This window comes from Pollicipes pollicipes, unplaced genomic scaffold, assembly GCF_011947565.3.
Source record: "Pollicipes pollicipes isolate AB1234 unplaced genomic scaffold, Ppol_2.1 Scaffold_6052;HRSCAF=7182_pilon_pilon_pilon, whole genome shotgun sequence".
NCBI classification, from domain to species: domain Eukaryota; kingdom Metazoa; phylum Arthropoda; class Thecostraca; order Pollicipedomorpha; family Pollicipedidae; genus Pollicipes; species Pollicipes pollicipes.
This window is the reverse complement of record NW_023596805.1, coordinates 2,864,327-2,880,798: the sequence shown is the minus strand read 5'-3', so window position 1 is coordinate 2,880,798 and position 16,472 is coordinate 2,864,327.

The following is a 16,472-nucleotide window of genomic DNA, read 5'->3' as shown; positions in this document are numbered from 1 at the left end:
CTTTTAATGAATGATATGAGGCAGTCTGCTTGGAATTACGGCGGTCTATCAATCACGAAAGGGCACGTTGGTGAAACTTAACTGAGGCCCAACTGGGATTATTACAAAAGTCCCATCTGGGCTAGCTATGTGGGTCCCATCTGGGCTGGTTATATGGGTCCCAGCTGGACATAACCATGCCACGCTGGGATGTGACCAGTTCATCGATGCTCTTGATGATGACATGCAATTGAGCGTGAGATAGTCAAACCCAACTTCTATGCATGGCGCACTGGCTCATGCACAGGAATATGAATCCATACGCCGAGGATCGAGAGCCTTTTGTTCGTTGCAACCACTTGACGCGGGGTTCCGGGCGAGGCAGGCGAACACCAACTAAGATGGGAAACCAACGTCGGGGACTTCCCGGCAGGATGCCATAGCTCAGCATATTCTTCATCGATTGGATACGCTTGAGGCGGGACGGAGCGCTGGACGCATGGAGTCTCCCCGCTCCGCACAACAGCCTAGATGATGCTGGAACTGTGGGCGTACTTGACAGCTGCAAAGAGCGTGCACGAGACAATACATGATGAATTGGTAGACCCATGTTTTCTTGGTTTGGATTCTCTGTTAGCACACGACGCAACTATCCATGTTGAAAAACCGCTCATGGCGTTGGATGGTGTGAATGATCCTCTCACGCTTGGGGACAGCACTGGCGACTCTCAGCCTTTCCGGGCAAAGCTTCAGAGAGCAGTTCGGATCCCAGCTGGACGTGATATGCTAGTCACCTGTAAAAGCGATGACAGCTCTCTACACCAAGTCATGGTGGAGGCAAGTCCAATGCTGAAAACGGGTCTTACCATCAACAGATGTGTGGTAGACGGAGGCAATACGTGCCCAATTTCAGTGGCGACCTACACAAACAGACACATCAGACCGAAGGCAGGCGAGATTATTGGCAACTGCCAACCTGTAGAGATTGTCGAACGTCCATCAAGCAGAAAGGCGTAGATGCAGAGTACCCAACCAGACATTCTACCCCAGCACCTAGAAGGGTTGTTTGTTCGATGCAGTGCTCATCTGTCAGAAAGACAAAAGCAAGATATAGAGGATTTACTGCTAGAATAGAAAGACATCTCTTCCTGTGGTGATCATGACCTCGGAAGCACTGACGTCTCCGTCCATAAGAAAGGCCCAGTCCTGGAGGTGTGGTTTGGTTATACAACCCGGTTAGGAAAAAAGATGTCTGGCCAAAACTGACATCGGACCGGGAAGGACCGTACCAGGTATTGGAAAGATTGTCCGGCGTTACGTACAGGATACAAAAGATCATGGAAAAAATAGAACTGTCCACTTCAACAGACTCTGGAAAGACATGCCAGCAGCCACTCCTACCTGGAAAACATCACCTGGCAATGAGGGACAAGAAGTGCCAGTGAATATTAACCATGCACCCATCTCGGATTCCGATCCTTTCCTGAGTAGGTCAAGACCAGTCCGGAATCGCCACCCTCCGGATCGATATAGCGTTCATTCTTCTGTTCAGTAGTCTCGTAGTGACTAGTGATCGAATCTATTTTGCCTGAATGCTTTTTCTGATTTCCAGAGGTTTCGAGATGGAACCCTCAGCAGATGTTCTCGTCCTCGACATCGATGATGACGACTGGGGAGGTCTCAGCCCGTCGACGTAGTCTGCAAGTCCCCGTGAATGATCAGTGGTCGTTGATAGATGTGACGACTGGCAGGACCGCCTGATCCTCGGCGATTCAATCTGCCGAGACGCGCCGTTCGGAGTGGAGGCACCAGATCTGTCTTTTAACCTGGCAGGGGGAGGCAATACCTGGCGCCGACAGGCGGGTCGAATAGAGGCTGATCTATGCAAGTGGCGGGAGGCCACCGAGGCAATCGGAGGTGACTTTGGCGAGGTCGTCCTCTTCTTTTCTGGAGACGACGCTTACCCGAGACACGACGATAATGACGTCCCGCCGATCACCTCAGGGATCACCACCGTCCATCCACATATATAGAACATGCTGGCGGCGATGATGAACGTCACTGATCGTGTGACCGTGCTCGGGCCGCTGCCGCGGATTCACTTCGACCTCGGCAGCGCCTGGGAGCATACACCGGCGTACCACCTTGAGCGACACCTCAAGCACACGCTGCCGGACGGGGTGGTGTTGAGGAAGCTTGAAATCCACCTCATCATCAAAAACCGGCGACATTTCGTGACGGAGTCGACGGAAGTGTGGCACGAGCGGGACGGGATCCATATATCCCGCCTGGGATGGGACCGACTGGATAACTGGACTTCAGAGTGGATAAAATACCCTCAATGAGGAAGTGCGACGATGACAGTGTTGCGTCTATTAGTATTTTCTGAGGACATGATTTTTTACGGAGGAGGTAGTGCCCTGTACTTAATTAATGCCCCTTTATCCCGACGATGTTACTGGTCCTGGTGACCTTGTGGGTTAGGGCATCTGCGTTGAGAGCGCGTACGCATTTCGTGTTGGGTTCGAATCCCGAGGGCGGCGGTGTTTCTTTCGTAAGGAGACTTCCTATTTTCACGTCTGTTCTCGAAGTTAGGTGGTCAGGTGACCCGTCCAATCACAGGCCGGAGAATAGGTCACGCCTGGGGTCGGCGTCGGCAGCGGGTCAGTGGTAGTCCGGGCGGCGCCGGGGAAGATAAGTCATCTCTCGTTGATATTCGTGGCGCAGCTGGCTCCTCTCCCTCCGCTCCCTTTGACTTCGACTCCGGTCCTTCTACCCTCCGCTGTCGTTGACATGCACGTCAGCATGCCCTCGTCAACATTGCTATTCACGATGTTGACACCTCTTTAGTAGCCGTTGCTGTCACCGACGACCGCTACCACCCATGAGGATTATAGCCGCCGTATACTCTAACCGAATATGTTCTACCGACGTGGGAAATTTGGATAACTTCATGCGCATATGCTCCTGCGATTAGTATGTCCTATTTTGGTTAAAAAGGCCCCTTTTGGTGTCCGAATAATGACAAATAGTTGACCTGGAACATCTTAGGTCTACTAAAGATTAAATCGAGCCAACCAAACGTAGCTATATATATATATATATATATATATATATATATATATATATATATCGTATCTTGGTTTTATTTCCCTTGCCTCATGTGAAGTCTGGCTCAATGACTTCTGACTTACGCGGCTACGGCCATTGGTTACCTTGGCCGATCAGCTAATCGTTCGCGCCATTTTCATTCGCGCCAGCCTATCTGTTGTCAAACGCATGAAGTTCGGCGCGTGGATGAAAATGTTCTAATGACATGCATAATTGGTCGGACGGGGACGTTTCCTGCTTCGAGTTTCCCAAGCGTCGTAGTCGTCCAGCACTGGACCCCAGACAGATCACGACTTGTCACATGGGGGCTGGTTTTCGGAGGCGGGCTTGGTGTGAGACGGAACAAGGAACAAGTAAATATAGAAGTATGCGTACGACATAACACATGCAGAAGGGATATCACCATCAACCACATATTTCTAAGCATTACATGATGTCAATTCACACATTCGTACTCTAATTCTGGTTACACATATCTCCCGTTATATAACTCCGTTCACAACTAGGCAAGATATTACAGAGGCTAGAAAAATGTGAAAAAACACAACTACACGGTTTGCTGTTATCTTAACCGATGCATGCATCAGAGAAAACCTGCCTCCGCCTGAAATGGCGGAAAAATCAAGTTAAATTGCAGAACCTGCCGCTGCCCTACTGCCTACTGGTCACGTATCCGCTAAATACCGACCATAACATGATGCTCCAATATTTGTCTCTGTGTTCCTATATGCGATCGGCTATTTGTCCCCTAACGCCTACACTTGCGTCTCCCGTTTCAAGAGCATTTGTAGCACGCCACACACAATGGGGCTTGCCGTAAGCGCACTGTGTGCTCTTACATTCACTATCAAAGACCTAGCGAAACGATGAAAGTAGTTGAACATATGGAAAACTGTTCTGATCGCATCCAAATTACATACCCGTATCTTTGTCAAATTTCCCTCGATCTTACGCGTTCACTGCTGTTCATCTTACAAGGTAACAGCAATCGGTTGCCTTGGTCGATCATCTTATCCTTCGCGCTATTTTTATTTGCGCCGACCTGCCTGTCACCAGGCGCGTAAGAACAGTCTGGCGCGTCAATAAAAATGTTCTAGTTGTTCGGACGGGGAAAGTTTCACGAGCATGAAAACCTTTCGGCGCCAGCCCACGAACAGAGTACAACTTGTTGCGAGGGACTTGGTCTCGTGGGTCAGCGTGAGGTTAAGCTAGGAGCAAGCAAGTATGAAAGGAAGGAAACATTATTTTCCTGTTTTGCCCGCTACGGTTTCAGTTATTACAAGATTAGAAATATCGTTTCACGAAAAATCGTTGCCGATACCCAACGCAGCCATAGCATGACATTTAACCCTCGCCATGATAGGTGGCGATTATGGCACGTGTTTTGATACCAAAACGTGTTGCTACATTTTCTGGTTTCGGAGCAGCGGCAGTTTGTGGCGGGCGCTCTACGGCGATCTACGGCTGGCTCGGGCGGCGGGCGGCAAGAGAATTGGACTACAGAATGTACTCGGAATTAAACAAGACACTCGCCAGGCTAAGTGTCCGGTCACTGGATGTCTTGTTCTCCTAAACATAAAGTAAAGCTACAAAGTGCGGTTTTCTGGAAAATTCGACCTTTGACCTGTCAACAACATAAAAACTAGTACCAACCGTGGGATCGTGTGCAGAGCAAAATACTGGTGTTCTCGGCAAGCTCTATCTGTGTAAGCTTGGAAACGCCGGGGAGGGTCGCATCAACCCCCTCTCCCCCTACCAGTCCGAGTTATGCAAGACGGCGAATCAGGACGATGGTTTAGACATGCAGCGAGCACAGGTACTTAAACATACGTACAACGCACATACAGAAGGGATATTACTATCAATCACACATTTCCTGAGCGTAACATTATATGAATCCAGACCTTTGCATTCCGATCTGTGGATGCCAAAGCTCTCCCGTTTTGTCACTCCGGTCATAATTCGGCCAGGTATTCCGAACGCTTGACAATGTTTACAAGAAACAGAAAATTGCACGACACCCTGTCATCTCCACCAAAAGAGGCATCTGAATAACGTGTCGCCGTCAATCACGAAAACATACATGATGCATGTCAGCATTTGGCGTCGTAGTATTTTTGAGATATAATTATTTTTGAAGTTGCATTCGCATTGTCCTGCGCTGGGACTGTTGTTAATGAACGGGAACACGCACTGAAGCTAATTTTCGATAACAAATCCGATCGACTTAACCTACAATGGCCCTTTGTCTTGGTCGATTCTGGACCACTACCTGGCGCGGAATCTGATGCATGACTTAACCGTATGCCCATTGATTAGCAAAATTCACTATGCATATAAGTTCGTTGCATATATATATATATATATATATATATATATATATATATATATATATATATGTATGTATGTATGTTGGAATATTCTGGCAGAATTCTTTTTTTGATGCATGTTTGATTGAAAATAACTGCTGACTCAGCATTGACGAGCTTGTTGATGCATCGTTCTAGTTTCAGGGCCTTGGACTTTGCGTCATCGCTTAGTTTAAAGATGGTTTGCACAAAAATACTCATACATTCATCACTCCTTTCATTCCAACGTTTCGAGACCTTATCTCATCGTCGGAGAAGACTAAATTGCACAAGAAATAAGTTTTGAGTTTTAAAGGATGAAAAATTGTGCACTACTGTTGGAAAAAAACATCTTTTGGTACGGAGAACATAAATGAAGCAACACTAATTGAAATAAGACGGAATCCTATTTTAATTTTCATACATGTAAGAAACACTCATAATGGGAACATCACAAAGACACAGTGGGAACGCTATTATCACAATCACAACAGAAGTGCTCACCGCCCACCACCTAGTAATTCAAGAGTTCTGCAAGAATTGGTCTGTTTAAGGCCGGAGAGAGTTCGTTAATGAATATGCTTCCCCAAATTTGAAGGCGTCTTCTGTCACTGCACGCCCGTAACATGTCAGTGCTGTCTGTCATTTGTTGTCGTGTCACATTGGTGTGACCACAACCACACTCTCACGACGCCTGACAATGCACTCACGTGACGGGACACTGGACTAGATGCGACAGGAACACGACAGGACATTGGGAAGTTGGAATGCACATCCTGTAGCCTTATGGAGAGCGTTGTCAGGGTGGATACAGGGTCGGCCTGCCCTTATGGGGGTAGTGAGTGGTGAACCCCGGTGGCTTAAATACGGCACGTGCCATTGCAGTTCAAGATGTCTGGATTTTCCTGTAAAATGACCGATTTCTGGCAAGTTTTGTCATTTTTGCCAGTCAAAAAGTCGAAGCCCACATATCTCAGCTCCGATGTAGCCTGAAGAAGATGAAGTATGGCTGTCCAAACCCTAGGCAGGACAAGTCTGGAATTTGGGATTGGGATTAAGAAGAAAGCGCACAGATTTATCGCGGTGGAGGACATGCTGGATTCTGCTCTCGTCGGGCTAGATGTTCGTCACAACCTGGGTGCTGTGGTTGACTGTGGGAGAGAGCCGTCGGGCCAGATGTTCGTCACAACCTGGGTGCTGTGATTGACTGTGGGGGAGAAGAGGTAGTGCTTTATAGCCTGAGGTTACCATGGGACAAGAGTATTAGAACGTCAACCCCCGTCACATGTTCAGGACGCTCAGAGACCTTCATGAGGGTGTACCGAGTTGGCCTCATCAGACCCATGCGGTTTGAACTGGAGGAAGTTGAGGGTGTGCAGATCACTCCTGCTTTGCACATGTCAGGCTCAGGTGTCCCTGTGCGTTTGATCAACCAGAGAGACGAGAGTGTGGTCATTCTGGCAGGCACAAAGCTAGGAGGATGTGATCCAGTGGAGGTGACTGTCACGGCTGGAACTGGTGTGGGCGGCACATCATTTTCGGTGAAGGTGTCTGCCGCAGCTGGAGATCGTGGGGGGGGGGGGGGGGCACACCATCTTCACCAAGGCTGCCTGAAGTGAAGTGCCAAGACAAGACCAAGGTGGAGCAGCTGCTTCAAGAGTACAGCGACATCTTCTCCCAGAGTGACGAGGATATCGGAAGTTACACTGGTAAACATACTTAAGTCATCAGTACAGGAGAGGCTAGACCAGTCCGTCAGAGAGCCTATCGAACGCCCATTCATCTGAGGGATAGACTAAGGGAGGAACTCCGAAAGATGGAGGAACAGGGTGTCATTGAACTCTCTTCTTTACCATGGGCATCGCCAGTTCTTCTAATCAGGAGGAAGAATGAAAAGATACGTTTCTGCTGTGACTACAGGTCTGTAAACAAGCTCATCAAAGATGACTCGCACCCCCTACCCCGACTTGAGGACCTTTTGCAAGCTACACAGGGTTCAAGGTTTTTCACAATCCTTGATCAGAAGTCTGCGTACTGGGCTATCCCTGTGGAAAAACAGTCAAGGGAGGTAACAGGCTTCCTCACCGAGTTTGGGCTACATCAATGGAGCAGACAGCCTTTTGGGCTGAAGACCAGTCCTGGAGTATTTCAGAGGGTGATGGAAAATCTGTTGGGTGGCATGAACTGGCACAGGGCTGTTGTCTACCTGGATGATGCGATTTTGTTTTCAAGGACGCTGGAAGAGCACCTGGAGAGCCTACGTGAGCTGCTGCAGAAGTCCCGCCAGAGCGGCGTGAAGTTAAGTCCCGAGAAGTGTTGTGTAGCTGCTTCAAAGGTGATCTTCATGAGCCATCACCTGGATGCTGATGGTATACGTCCTGCAAAAGAAAAGGTAGAGGCCATCCGCAGTTGGCCTGCTCCAACAAGTCCCCGAACTCTTCGTCAGTTCCTCGGCTTTTTGGGCTACTATCAGCAGTATATCCCAGAGTACAGCAAGAAAGTAGCAGTGCTGACAGACCTACTGCAGAAGACGACATCTTACCAGCGGATCGAAGAGTGCCAAAAGAGCTTCCAGAACTTGAAGAATGACATCATGAAGTGCAGAGAGGAGATGCAGGAGACATCCCAGATGCAGAGGAGTTCATCCTGACCACCGATGGCAGCGGCACGGGTTGGGGTGCCGAACTGACGCAAGTCCAAGGAGTTGTAGCAAGTCCAAGGAGTTGAGTTGTAGTTGTAGTCTAGTTTAAGGAGAGGGGGATGTAACATAACTCAGCTGAACAGTTCCAGCGGGCGGGGGAGTTGTGTGATCAGCTGAGCAGTTCCGGCGGGCACAGGGAGTGCGAGCACCGCTGGGGGTTAGCGGGTGGCGGCCGGAGGGTGCGGGTGTGGTGAGAGTTGCTGAGATTGGGGATTGGCTGGTGTTTGGAATAACGACAAGAGATTTGCGAAGACGGACTTTGACTTTTTGAACGAGTGAAAACCAGGACGAACGCGAGCACATCACATATGTGAACCGCATCATTGACTGCTGTACAGAATAATTTGGAGCTAGTACCTGCAAATTTGCGCATTTATGTGCTGCGTTGTTTTGCGGCATGTTAACTTAAACCGCTTGCCATCTGTTCTGCGCGCCTTCGGCTCCCGCGTGGGCGCCCAGCTCGAATGCTGGTTGCGCCATGGCCCCTGAGCTGTGACCTGATTACTGCGATCGATGGCAATTCATTAAGAGATTTCTGACTGTGTGCATCACGTCTCCCTGAAAAAAGAATCTGCGTGTCTCTTCGTTTATGTGCTGTTTTGTCGTTTCTGCGAAATTTTGGCTTGAAGCCAGTCTTATGAAGAGCGTTTTCACGTAATGGTGTTGCCATCATGACGTCACCATGGTGGTAATAATACTAAATATCGGCGATACGTACCAAGGCCCTGGCGTTACGGTGTTACCAGTTGAACTAGGGTATCGAACAGTACCCATATTTGCGGTGCTGTGCATCCGTCAGACCGGAACAGCCACATTTTCAGTGCAGATTTTCGCCCAGTTCAGAAGAAGCTGGCACATTTTCTCAGCGGTATATTTGACTCACGAAACACATACGTAAGAACATGCAAAGACACGGGAGCTCGCCAGCTCGCAGCCACCACGTCGACGCTAACGGTAAACCACTGGTAAGCCAACAGCGCATCAATATCACACGAGGTCACGGCACTGTCACCAAGCACCCGTCGCCGCCAGACTTGTTCACAGTCGCTTCGGCGTCTTCTTCGCGGTCTTTGCGAAGAACACACACCGCAGAGCGGCGACCTTCTTGAGGTCTAACGGCTTCGGCTCGATCTTGATAGCGCATTTTCGCCTTGCAGAAGCTTGTCGGTCAGGCATCTGCTTGCGCTGCGCCTTGGCCCGCTGAGCGGCGTCTGAAATATTGACAGAAAATCGTCAGCATGCTTGCGAGACCCACGGAGCAAATTTGCTGATTGGAGTTGAACAACAGCTGACCTTTATTATGGCAAAATATATAAAACCACACACCAATTTACTTGTTCGTGTATTGACCAAGGCACATGCCTGTTTAGGTTTTGTGCCGCTACAAGATGTAGCTTCATACATATGAGCAGGGTAAGTTTAAAAAACTTGATTTTCGGGAAAAATTAACATTTTACTGGCAACATTTTTACGGGGCTAGTTGCTCACCTGGCATCATAACACTTGTTACCAATTGCGTACTATCGCTGAGAACAATGCACTGGTATTTGCCGCTGTCATATCATTGTCAATTTGAGAACAGCAAGGAGTCGTTTCAACACCTCACCTCTCCGCCCAGATCAGTTCACGTTATGAAAAACGGCGAATGAGGGCGATGGTTAGACCTAATTTCTGCACATTTTTCCGACTACTTCCATTGTATCTCACCACAGCGGTACTGAGCGAAAGCATATTTCCGATCGTTGGTGGGGACGTAGGGACATTCCCAAATGCAAACCACCAAACAACACCCAAAATCCAGAGTAGAACTGACCTCGACTGGCTTTGATGAGCCTGTTGGGTTGCCGGACCTCCGGCGCTGTGACGGCTGGGCGCTGCTGGTCTTCAGGAGCTGCCGTATTCTCACGGCGCAAGTCGGCCTCCTGGAATCAGCGACCGCAGTCGGCGGATCACGTCACCAGCTCACCTGCAAGGTGGTATGCGATTCTGGTGTACGCATGCTGCTCGTTGGACACGTAATAGCGCCTCGGTTTGGGGCACAAACATGGCTTTGGTTCGGAGGCGAATATGTTTTGGCCGCGTCTGGCCAGGCCGCGTGACAAGTCAAACAATCATCACATGTATTTACCAAGGCTTGGGCTGCAGCAAATAGATACCTACAAGTGGTTACAGACTTGCTTTGCTAAGCGAGGTAGTTGACTCCTCGAAAACGCATGCGAAGACCATTTGTGTTTTGTGGGCGGACTGTACTTATTTTATTTTGGGGTGCATTCAACATTATTTATAATATTTCCAGGCCGATCCGACCTTCGCGAGCATGTGGATGGAAAATGGAAAACAAAATTCATTTGCGAGCCAATTTTTCGTGCAGAATCATGGATGTATCACTCACATACTCTGACAGAGATCGGTCGTTGCCCGCCCCCGCCCCCCCCCCCCCCCTCCCGCTTTATGTGCGCGTGCTTGGCTACATGTCTCGAATAACACGCCGGCCATGGCTGGCATACCGTGAAAACCGAGAGATGTCTGGAGTGAAGTCTAGCGATGTCCAGATCACCCATACCATGACGGAGATCGGTCGCCGCTGCCCCCCCCCCCCCCCCGCCCCCCGCGTCCCCCCCGAGACACGCCGACCATGGCTGGCTTACCGTGAGGAACCGGGAGAAGTCTGGCGTAAAGTCTAGTGATGTCCAGCTGATGCGCCCAGACCGCATTTCGAACATCCTCACACGTGGGTCGTTGCTTGCAGCGCCCTGAAAGAGGGAAATTGAAAATATTTGCACAACGTCTTCGCCGGGGGTGAAACGCTGCAAACTTGAACTTGGGCGTGCGGCTTTTTGCGCTAGCTGTGTGTTTATCGAGTAGTATGTTTCGCACAGCATACGCATATATGTATATATATATATATATGTATATATATATATATATATATATATATATATATATATATATATATATATATATATGCATTATTTATCAGCTTCATGGTAGCAAATACCACTATTCATAGTGCAAACATTTTGAACGAACTGTTCTCATTCGCTCATAGTTACACATTGTAAGAATCGTTTAACTGTAGCGAACCATAGTCATGGATATGCTGGTGATTTGTGCATCGAATCGTAACCGACGTTTGCGCGCAAGCACATTCCGATGACACAGTCGTGAGGGCGACGCGTCAGACGCGAAAATGACCATGACGGCTGGGCATCGGGTGGCGAACTGGGCGATGTTGCACATGCGTTAATTTCTTGGCGCGGAAGATGCACAGAACACAACAAGGTCTTGAGTGGAGTGTTTCAATGATACTCTCAATAGGAACGCGTCTTGCGCGATAGGCGTTGTTACTCGCCACCAGCCATAGTGTACTACAAGGGAAAACATCGCGTCGCTGATAAGTGTGCTCAAAGCCGGATAGTGTTGTTATGCTCATGTGTCTTAAAAACGGAAATATGAAGTTCTAATAGCACATTATGATTTGGTAGAGAATAATGCTAAATTATTTCACTGAACGAACCGGAATGTCAGTGAGAGCTGTGGTCATCGCTTTGCTAATGCACTGCAAGCAGGCTGCACCAGACCAAAGCGATTTGAAAGGGTCTTGGGCTCTGGATCCTTATCTGAATGGATCTAGAGAACAGAAAAGTGCGTGCTTTAGCAATGTAGCAGCCCCAGACCAATTGCCTTTTAAACTGTCACTGAACCAATCCAACGTATCACTATCGCCATTGATGCTAATAAATAGTTTTTGCGCAAAGTTTTTAGAACGTTGTTGGCCCTAAACGCTCTACGAATTTTTCCCACGGGTGTTTGGACTCTGTCGATGTGATATCTAATTAAGATCCCTAGATATACTTAGATTGGTTTGATTAGGCGCAGTATATTTGCTGTGCGCTAGCGAAGTGATGAGCACGGTTTTCGCCATCGTTCTAGTTCATTCGGTAACACTCAAGTTCAGCTTGTTTGTATATATATATATATATATATATATATATATATATATATACGTGTTGCCGAAATTACTGACGCGTTTTCCCTGAGGAAAAAGGATTGCGATGCAAAACATACAAGCCATGCAAGACGCACGTCACTTAACTTACTTCCATAAATCCGTCGGTGTGAAAGTCCATTCTCTGCAGGTCGTCCATATCTTGGCGTTGGCACTGACACAAACGTTAGGCAATGGTCCTTCCGGTATGGCGTGAACAGCACAACTGACCGTCTGCCCCCTTTCGAACCCCTTCCGCTCATTTGCTGCCTCCTGGTGTTAGTGACGCAAAATGGTTGTCAAAAGTGGCACCATGGGCTCAAGAATACCTGCCAGGAGATGGCCCTTGGAAAATCCCAAACCTGGTGACAAGGTGCGAACACGGCGGTATGGTACACAATGGCGGGGATTAGTAATTGAGTGAAGGGTCCGGTAAGGTGTTTCCCAGTTTCAAAGGGATTAGGCGTCTGCCGATTGCCTTATCGACATAATGACCACCCCAGAGCCGAGAAGGCGCTGGCGTTAGGAAAGCCAAGTGAGTGCTAATGCAGAGGAGTGTAGATGTTCAATGATAACTGAACGACGCATGCTTCATTTTCGTGTGTTTGTATCCAGAGCAGCCTGTCTTCACGTGATTGTCTTCACCTGATCCTTTGGTATACCCCGTTCACGTTAAATAAGACAGCGGTAATAGCCTTACTCCTCGTAGAAAAGCCACGAGAATGGAAATAGATGGCGTTGGTATTTCGGCACCATCCCTTTATCGAAACGAACAGCGGAAGTAAATAAATTTACTAAGGTTAAGGTCAGGCTGACTTCGGTTAGGGCAAGTTGAGGCTGGTCTTGATACCAACGCACCAGAATAAAGCATGTATCGTTGAGTTCTTCTTGAACATCAACACTTCTCTGCATGGGCACCCATTTACCTTTCATAAAGCAGCCGTTATTTTAGTAAATATCTTTAGATAAATAAATGTATTTTTTATTTGTTTTGATAAAGGCCTGTTGCCGCAATATCAGCGCATCTATATCTCCATTCCCCGGTTTTTCTATGAAGAATAAATCTGTAGTGAATTTTCCTATCCATGTGCGTAATGTTCCACACAAATGCACTTAAAAACTCCTGTTCACATCAGTTGAATTAAAAATCCAATGTCGTCAGACCAATTATCCGCAATGTTCGCATTTTGATCTGCTGTTGCTGATATATAGACAAATTACATTTTGCAGATCGATAGATTGCCATGATCTAAATCGATGCAAGTCTTACACAAACGATTGCGTTAACTTATCACGAAATACATCCCTCACGGCCCAAACATGAAATTATGCCAATATGTTTAGATGTTTTGTCATGCGACACCGTAAGAGCAATTTAAACCGCCGCCCGTATTCACTGTGTTTCACAACGCGGACTGATAGATGGTCGATGCGAAACCTACTCTCTGCCGTTTCCAAACTAAAAAGATGCAATCTCACGACAAAGTGACTGTAGATTGCTCTCAATGAGTCTTGCGATTTGCAAACTGCTTTATGTTGCTAGGTCAATAATTGGCCGTATTAGGCCAGGTCAAAGGTACATTGCCCTAAAAACGAATTTTTCCATTGACCATGGTCATATATACGAGACCATACCCGGTAGTGACGCGAAACTTAAACAGGCGTGTTGCTTGTTAAATTCTTAGTGCAGTGGTGTTAAGTTTTATGTGCTTTGAGCCTATATGCATGATGTAGGACTTCGTTAATATTACAGTATCTGCTCACCGCGCGCAGTCCGCGAGATCATCTATTGCTGCCTGTCGTTCGCACCGGCCTTGGATCCACGTTCAGAGACCCTAAAAAACCGTGATCGCTCAGAAACCAGATATATTAAGAACACGTTTTCGGCTCAAACACGCCTGACGGTTGTCCCAGAGGCTACCAAAAAGGTTATCTCTATTGCACGGCATGACGGAGAGGTGCTTGTCAGAAAACCTGAGAGTACCCATTCCCTATCAGGGCGAGGGCTAAATTCCTTCAACGTGAAGCCACCTCATCTTATCTCAAACTAGTTTTTTTACTTAACTATATAGTGCCCCAGGAGAAGTGCGTCTAAGCGCTTCTAAATCACAAACAGAACAGTCAATAAAGGAGAGCAACTTTTGCTGAGCTGTGTATGTCAGTGTACCGCTTTAACACGCGCTGGTGTGGGGAGTCAAATTACCCCCCCCCCCCCCCCGAAGGTTCCCGCAATGATTTCCGAACGGTGCGGCGTAGCTGCGCCAAGTTTTGGCATAGCTGTAGATAATTGAATAGCGGATCGTTTAACCTAGAAAATTTAGATTAACCTTCTAAGGTCGCTGACTTACGCAGGTCAAAGTCAGGCCATGGTTTCGCCGAGGGCAATTTCTAGGGAATCGTCCAATCTGATGCAATAACGGAGAATTTGACGAAGCCATACATCTCTAAGATGCTTTCTTAGGCACCACAAATATTGAAAGAGCAAATTACGTTGACCTAAGGTCATGTATGAAGGTCAGACCGAGGTCAAAACCAACCTGTTTTGTTGCTGTAAGGCTTGCTGTATGGGATAGCTTCTGGTGCTCATTTCGAATTTATTGACAGCAGGAAACGCATTATACATCTTCCATTGACTTTTTAGAGGTCAAACCAGGTCATTGATCTAAGATGTCCCGGGTCGACATTTTGTTTTAGGAACATACTGCCTAGCGTAATCTTTGTCGCTTATTCATATGCAAAACTCAGAGCAGTTTTGTATTATTTTAGTCACCATGACCTTCAAAATGTCAAACAAGGTCACTGACCTCAAATGGGCTTGTGACCTTTTGCTTAGAAACAGTTGCCTAGATTCTGAAGTCACTTTAATGACCAACCTGGAATTTGGCTTTTGTTTGACCTTATTTGACCTAAAGGCCACGATCCAGAAGGCTCAAACTTTAACTATAAGTGAGCTCACGTGCAGGTCAAGGCACCCCGTAAAGTTGGTGTCTCTAGCTTTCTTAGTTCCCGAGATCTCAGGGGTCAAATTGGCCCCTACACCCGAGCGAAGGGTATCTAGCTGGCCACCCGGGCGCGTGTTAAAAGAAGCACCATGGCGTCTTGTATCCCCGATAAGTTGTGTCCCGTTATTGTTTGTAATTACGTCTCATTTCAAGCTTCCGATTTCCTTAATTCCACTCTAAGACACAAATCGTCATCCGACTCGCCTTTACAGCAGCTCTGAATGCACCGGACCAGCCAAGCGTTGAATACGACCTTGCGCCGACCGCCGGTGGAATACAGGAGACGGATGTTAGGAAGTACACGCCACATCGTTTCGCATACTTCGCCGGCGCATGCATTTTCGAAAAATAAACATTGCTGTTCGTGATAACGTGTGAAGCAGAAGCACACCCATGCTTGGTAACGCATCAACATTCGGCTCTTCCGGGACGGTTTTGGTGCCTCAGCCTTGCCATGCTCCCATTTGTCGCGCAGCAGACGCGATTTCGGCTGTATGGTTTCGGAAGTGCATACAGTACACAAATAAACTTAGGAAGCATTGCCTGCTAACTAGTAAGGTCCAAATGCTTGGAGAATTTGAGCAGTTTGAAACCACAAACGCTGACAGGTACTGGTCTGCCTTTTCATAGGGAAATAATGGGAGCATATGGCTTAGATGCTGACTGACGGTGGCCAGTCAGCCGTAATCGCCATAATCAATATCATTTGTCGTATATTGCGAGTATTGGTGTCACTTTTATAGCTACGATAAAACGTAACACCCTGTACATCACAGGTCGTACGCCCAGCCACCCGCCGTAGTCGCATTACCAGCGCAAATAGCCTCTACATCGAACCTCTCGAGCGCGTACAGCATCGTCTCCACCAGCTCCGTCCGAGTGTCGTAGTCGACGCGGTGCACCAAGGCACAGCACGCCGTCTGGCACGCATCCACGGTGAGCTGACTGTTGACGCAGTGACGCGACCAGGGGCGGCGGCGCACGCCGGCCGCCTCCGCTACCACGCCCGTGAGGAAGACGTCCTCCAGGTGGTGATAGCGGGTGCGCAGCGCCACGCGCAGCAGCGTCACTAGCGCGTCGCCCGACACCATGTAGCCGTTGCCGATGACGTACGGTGGGTAGGCAGGCCATGGCCACTCCCGCGCGCTGCTGTACCACAAGCGGTCCTCGCGCTCCGGCAGCAGCGAGATGCCTAACCTGCCGTAGACGACGTCGCCCGCCGGCAGCGCCGCGGCCTCGGCCGCCAGTCGGCGCACGTTCACAAGCACGTCGTCGTCTGTCTTGACGACGAAGCGGGCGCGCGGGCAGAGCGAAGCCAGTGCGTCCAGCATGCTGACCGTCTT